Source organism: Hibiscus syriacus, unplaced genomic scaffold (genome assembly GCF_006381635.1).
Source record: "Hibiscus syriacus cultivar Baekdansim isolate YM2019G1 unplaced genomic scaffold, ASM638163v2 tig00111394_pilon, whole genome shotgun sequence".
In the NCBI taxonomy this organism is placed as follows: Eukaryota; Viridiplantae; Streptophyta; class Magnoliopsida; order Malvales; family Malvaceae; genus Hibiscus; species Hibiscus syriacus.
Window position 1 is genome coordinate 28,001 of NW_024063080.1, and position 7,545 is coordinate 35,545.

A 7,545-nucleotide genomic window follows, 5' to 3' on the forward strand; every position below is an offset into this window, starting at 1 on the left:
AAAATAATGTAATGTTGAGAGTGGGATTTAAACCCACGCCCTTTCGGACCAGAACCTTAATCTGGCGCCTTAGACCAACTCGGCCATCTCAACTTTTGATAATAGCTTTTGGATATTATTTATTTGTTTTGTTTTTTTTGAGTAGACCATTCAAGAGTCCGGTTATCTACTCATGCATGAAGGCCAGTCCGAAATTTTAAAGAATTTTAGTAAAAAAAAAAATGTATCAAATCCGGAAAATAGACTTGGAAGAAAAAAAAACTTACTTAAAATAATGGCTCATTGTTGATTGTTATAGTTAATTGTTCATGTTTAAAGTTTCCAAGTATTCTGGATGGTTGTTTTTAAGTTGGTATTTAGAGTTTTTATTGAGGATTAAGTTTCAGTTTAGGTAGTTAAATATATTATCTTATAGTAAGTTATCGATACCAAGCTTTATTTGATATTTATTTATTTTTAATCATATTTTGATATCAATACTTTAATCATTGAAATTTTTTTAGTTTTATTTTGATATAGATACTCAAATAAAAATATTGATACCAATAATTTATTAGGAATTATTTTCACTTATCGAGTCTTCTGTTGGTTTTAATACTCTTTTTGAAGTAACTATGTCATAATTAATTAAGGATTATTAGTATTGGGATCTTATTTTAGGTGGCAATACCCATTTAAAGTATTGATATTGGTGTTCATGCATCAATTTTATGAATGTTTATTTAATTATTTGTGATTTTGAATGTCATTCAACTATCGATACTTTATAGATGATATCTCTATCGTAATGTAATACTTGTTAAATTAGGGATTGATTAATTAGTAAGTTTGTGCATTCGTTATGTATTGTTTAAATGTATGTTTGTTCGTTTTAGTTTTGATTCCGACTAAATTCTGATCAATCAATGTGATATCGCTAGTTTGTTACTCATCTAGATTGAGTTGAGGGTTTTACATTGGTACCGTATCGTTAATTTTAAATATCGACTTAACGGAGATGAAGATGTTGTCTAATATAAGAATAATTTCAATCCTTAAAAATATACATTCTATCAATTTGATCTTAATTTTAAATAATTCAATAAATTTAATTTAATCCGTAATATTTTAAAATCCTATAAGTTTGATTATTTTAATTTGAAATAATTAAAAAATAAATAAACTTAGCCGTCCCTTGGAAAGATTAGGAGTAGAAAGTCCATTAGACCAAACTAAGGAATTGATATGTGTTTGATAAAAAAAACAATATTCAAGTTAAAAAGTGTGATGAAAAGTCATTTGCTTCTTCCTCACATTGTTTACCATCTTTTACGATTGTAGTCTTCCTAGTAATTTCTTCACCGTTGTTCATAAATGAATTTCTCATCATGCTTCTGTTGCATCCTTAATAAATTTATGACATGCTTATTCATTAATTTGTTTGTCCTCTGTTTCCTATAATGAATGAATGTTGCGTTGAGCAAATTGATTTTAGCCCTAATTTCTGATTCTACCATGAATATCCCAACATTCGTTCATTCCCCAAAGGCCCGGAGGTCTGCAACTAACAGTAGGTGGCAGTGCTACTTGACATCGAACAGTAGAGTTGGTCGAGCACATTATGTTAGTAAATTGGAAGCAGAAAAATATCACACAATATTAATATAAAATAAGACATTTACAAAAAAACAAGATTTAATATAGTTTAACATAAAAATATCACATCATTTCGGAACATGAGTACGAGCTCGACTGCATACTAAACTGTCGCTTTGGCTCCGTTTTTTTTTTTCTAGAGCATTTTAACCTTTAATATTTTAATTTTTGGTTAAAATAGCCATTGTTGAATGGAAATCGTTAGTTGACTAACGGTTAACACACATTACTGATGTAATATTTACACATGTGTTTAATTGGTGACATAACACATGTCATATCATCACTTCAAGTGATATAACACATGTCATATTAATAATTAAATACAAATAAAAATGACATGTTGGCATCATGCGTTGACTGATAGTTAATTAACCGTTTTCATCTAACATGGTTATTTTGACCAAAAATTGAAATATTGAGGGTTAAAATGCTTCAAAAAAAATAGAGGGTCAAAATGACTATTTGTGCAAACATTGTGAGATAATTTTATCATTAAGTCTTTATTAAATATTTTCAAATTAAAATAAATATCAAGGTGGTAGGATTATAAAATATTGAGGACTAAATTAAATTAATTAAATTATTTTGAATTAGTTTCAAATTGATACAATATATCAATTTTAGAGAATAAAATTGTTAATATATCAGGTCATGTCATTATCTTTATTAAATCAACTATCATTAATGATATAGTATCAAAATAGAAATAAAGTCTAATGTTTGATATAATTTTATCAAAAATAATAATTGAAGTACAAAAATAAAAATATGAAAATACATGGGCTGCCCAACAGGTGGTATGATGTCATATCATCATTCACATATTAACTATTATGATTGCAAGGTTAATGATCATATCAATATAGTAACAATTGATGATAGAAATCAAAGATCAAAGGGCTTAATTGATAAAAGTTATTAATTCAACGGCACATTTGGATGAAGAAAAGAGGGGCTTAATTAATATTTTTTTAAAAAGATATTCAAAAGCCTATTATACCCTTAAGCCGATATCAAAATATAACTTTATATTAATATTTACATATTTATATAGTTAAGTTTATATAAAGTTATTTACTCAAACTAAAAAAAAATCAAAAACCTATTATACCCTTAAGACAATATTTGAATTGCATTCAAACTAAAATTTTTAGCTTTATCTACTCAAATTAGATCAAATTGATTGGGCCACTTAACTCATAAACATATATTTATATTCATAATATTTTTGAACTTTTAGAAGCATTATAAATTTATATACTGATTGAAGTGTATTTTTAAAATCAAATAATAATCATTTTTTAAATTAATGGATTGAAGTGTATTTTGTAAATCTATTTATTTAGATTATATAATAATTATTTACAGTTTTACTCTATTTGTGTTCAATAATAACAAATTAATTCCAACGAAAAAAATACAATAATCCACATTGATGAATTTAGAAAACTTGATTTGTTAACCATATACATATATTTTTTCCTTTCTTAAAAAAATAACAATTTGAAAACCAAATAAAAGTTAATGTCATGATGTGCATTATGTAATTGTTATTATAGGCGTATCAGGTACCACTCATAGATATCATAATTTACTTTATTAATATATTGTAGTCAAAATAAGAAGCAATCTGTGGAATGGTGTAGTTGTTTATCACGTCAGTCTAACTCAGTGAATGTCTTAGGTTCGAGTTCGATCGACGCCAACTCTTCATCTTTCAGCTTTTTTTTATTTAAAATTTGTAAAGAAGAAAAAAATATTTCGCCGTTGCCGGGGATCGAACCCGGGTCACCGGCGTGACAGGCGGGAATACTTACCACTATACTACAACGACCTTATTGACAGTTCTTTTGTGATATTATTTAAAAACATTTTAACATGATACTAGGACACGTTTAATCACCATGATTTTCAAGGAGAGAGCTGTACTTAGGGATGGCAACTCAACCCGAATCCGACGGGTTCCAACCCGACCCGATCGGGTCGAATTTTTTTAAAAAAATTCGGGTTCGGGTCGGGTCGGATTTTTTTTAAAATATACTGTTCGGGTCGGGTCGGGTCGAGTTTAGGGTGAAAAAAATCCGACCCGACCCGATTCGAAAAATATATATAATTTTATCCTATATATTTAGGGATAATTACAATAATGTCCCTCCATATATAATTTTTTTCAATTAAGTCACTGTTTTCATTGAATAAATTTTTTTTATTATTATTTCGGGTCGGGTCGGGTCGGGTTTCTAAGTCATATATTCGGGTCGGGTCGGGTCGGGTGAAACCTTAATTTCGTCGGGTCGGGTCGGGTCACGGGTGAAAAACCCTTTCTTCTCGGGTCGGGTCGGGTGGCCCAAAAACCCGACCCGACCCGACCCATTGCCATCCCTAGCTGTACTATTATTTCTTATGTAAAAGTAGATTTTAGTTATTTGTTATAATAACTCTTTTAGATTTATACAGATTAAGGTTATAATTCACTTACACAGTATAAAATTCTTTTATATTTATACAAATTTAGAACCGTTGGATGAGAGAAAATAGATAATTTTGATTGATAGTAGGAAATGAGAAGATATTCACTGGAAAAAATAAGGAATCAATCTCAACCAGCTATTTTCACTTATACAATAGTCATAAATCTGTGTAAAACTAAAAAAATTTATATTATGTAAGTAGATCATAACTTTTAAAATAATTATTTCAGTGTTTCAAAATTCAATTCCTTATATAATTAGTTGGATAAGCTATATTTTAAATAATCTAATAATTAATAAATTTTATTTTATTAAGTCAAGTATAGAAAATCACAATTCAATCTTTAATATTATCTATATCAATTTTGTCATCATGCATTAATAAAATTATTTCTCAAATTTAACTTTTATTAATTTAGAAACGCGTTAGTATTTATTAATAATTATCACTAGTTTTAATTTAAAATAGACACAAATTAATAAATCGTCGAGGTTGGGATTAGAACCCACGCCTTCCAGACCAGAACATTAATTTAGCGCCTTAAACCAATTCGGCCACTCAACTTTTGACTAAGAATTTTGGTTTAACATTACAAGATAAAAGTAAAGTTAACAATAATTTTTCAATAGATAAATTTATTATTGTAGTTTAATTTTAAAGCAAGTTAAGGATTTTATTTTAGATTTATATAATTTAGGGTATTTTTCGGTGAAACAGATATTATATTTATATTCAGAAGATAAAAAATTAGTGAAATATAAATTTTGAGATTCAATGATCGTCAATTATGACAACCAGAAATGACCGACGACAACTGGTGAAAGACTTTGCATGGATTTAATGATTAGATTGATATTTTATTTAATGTTTAAGAATTAAATTGATATTTTATCTAAAATTTATAAATTAAATTAATATTTTATCTAAATTTCAGAAGTCAAATTAAAAATTAATATCAAGTTTTACATGTGTGTATGTTTGATCGAAAGTTATGTATATTTAAATTAATACTACCTTTTAATTATCTAAAATATTTGAAAGATACAAGTCGTGTTGAGTAAAATAAAAGGTTTATATTTTAAAAAAATAGTTTTTTTAGATATTTTTATAATTATTATTAACTGTATTAAAATAAAATTATAATTATAATTGAAGGATCAGAAAATATATTAACCAACAAAATAAAAGTGTCATTTCCTTAACCCTTATCCATTCCCCTTATCCCCCTCAAAAATGAAAAGAGAAAATCGCCTCAGTGACCAAAAATGCCTTATAATATACGATTTTAACCAACTTTTTTTGGATTTGCCAAAATGACTAACAAAATCGCAACGCGAAATAAAAATCGCAACGCGATCCCCAGAATCGCAAATCAGTTTCCAAAATCGCAACGCGATTCTTGAAAATCGCAATGCGATAGTACAAATTCGCATTGCGATTTTCCAAAATCGCAACGCGAATATGAAAATCACAACGCGAACACATAAATCGCAACGCGTATCCGTAAATCGCAACGTGTATCCGTAAATCGCAACGCGTATGGGTAAATCGCAATGCGTATCCGTATATCGCAACGCGTATCCGTAAATCGCAACGATAATACATAAAATCGCAACGCGTATCCGTAAATCGCAACGCGATATTTAAAGCGCCATTATAATCGCTACGCGTATTTTATTTTCAAATTACAAAAACGAATATTAAGACAAAATCCCGTAATCGCAACTCATAACCTAAAACCTAAAATCACAACTCAGTCCCATCTCCATCTCTCACTCTCTACGGCTAGAATCCGTCCCCATCTCCGAAGATTTCCGTCCCCATCTCCGGCGAAATCCCTCACAACCATTCACGGTCAGAAATCCCTCACAATATTCAGAAATGGAAAATCAACCTCCGAGGGTTAGTTTTTTTAATTATTTTTATTTTGAAATGTTTGCATTATTGTAGGTTTTTCATATTGAAACTGATGATAAGTTTACTGGTCATTTCAATAATAGATTAACCATTTCACTTAGATTTCATTTCGCGTTACGATTCTGTCGTTGCGATTTTCATTTCGCGTTGCTATTCTCTCGTTGCGATTTTCAAGTTAGTATTTGTCTTTGTCTTTGTTCTGTCTTTTGGTTGAAGTAATGCAATCCATTCAAGTTTCAATTTGCAGAAGAGTCGCAACGAGATAAATGAAAATCGCAACGAGAGAATGACTGTCGCAACGAGAGAAATGAAAATCGCAACGAGAGAATCGCAACGCGAAATGAAAATCGCAACGAGAGAATCGCAACGCGAAACCAAAATCGCATTGCGATTTTCATTTCGCGTTGCGATTTTCATTTCGCGTTGCGATTCTCTCGTTGCGATTGTCATTTCGCGTTGCGATTCTCTCGTTGCGATTTTCATTTCAACCAAAAGACAAAACAGTGTTGCAAATTTTAGTTCAAGAATAAACTACTACTTTTTATGTTTATTGTTTTTGGTATATCTTCACAGTGTAGTTTTTGGTATATCTAACTTGGTATGTTTATTGTTTTTGTAGAAATTTTTTTCGGCTCAATTGACCTTGAGAAATAAAGTCAGCCTGGCCACTACAATTGCTTCGAAGCTTTCACCTGCTCAAAGACAATTGTTTGAGGAAACCTGCTTCGGGCCATGGCTGAGAGTACAGCATCCGGGTGGAGATGCTAATTTGACCCATTTGTGGCTTCAGACCATGACATCAAATCTACCCGACAGTATACAACGTGGTGAGGAAGAGATATGGTTTCATTTTCCACCAGCGTATACTTGTTTTGGGCGGAAGGAGTTCTGCTTAATCACTGGTCTACGATTCGGACACGATGATGTAGGCCGGTACACTCGTCATATCGCCCGCCCATCATGGTTATCCCGGGTTTTTCCGGATGAGTCAATGGAGAAGCCGAACCTACATGTCGACGACCTGAAGAAATTGTTTAATAAGAAAGCTGGTTTCACTCGGATGGATGACGTCGATGTTGTCCGAGTATGCCTTCTACTACTTGTGTATGCCGGCTTTTTAGGCAGAGAGGCCAGACAACCTATTCATCGGGAGCTAATAATATTGGTAGAGGACCTGAATGCATGGAATCTGTTTCCGTGGGTTCGTATATATGGAAAGCTACCTGGACTAAGTTGTCGTCTGCCTTTGATGACCACAAAAGTTTGCGGGGCGATGGGTCCAAATACACTTTGTCAGGCTTTGTTTGGGCCTTTAAGGTAAGAATTTCTATATAATGTTTCTAAAATTATAATTAATTATTTAACAATTACTAATTTTATTTAACAATTACTAATTTTGTTATTATATTGTTTGTAGATTTGGATATTCGAGGCTTTCCCCAGCATGCGTACATATGCAATAAAAACGTCAAATGATATTCCCAGGGCTATTTCCTGGAAGAGGAAAACTCTGTTGGA

The 7,545-nt window shown here is 30.8% G+C and overlaps 2 non-coding genes across 2 annotated transcripts; both read right to left on the reverse strand.

Annotated features, from left to right (window-relative positions):
* Nucleotides 1–12: 12 nt before the first annotated feature.
* Nucleotides 13–93, reverse strand: TRNAL-AAG. The gene has a single exon. It is a non-coding gene; the product is annotated as a tRNA-Leu (tRNA).
* A 3,307-nt stretch (nt 94–3,400) lies between these two features.
* Nucleotides 3,401–3,472, reverse strand: TRNAD-GUC. The gene has a single exon. It is a non-coding gene; the product is annotated as a tRNA-Asp (tRNA).
* Between the last annotated feature and the right edge of the window lie 4,073 nt (nt 3,473–7,545).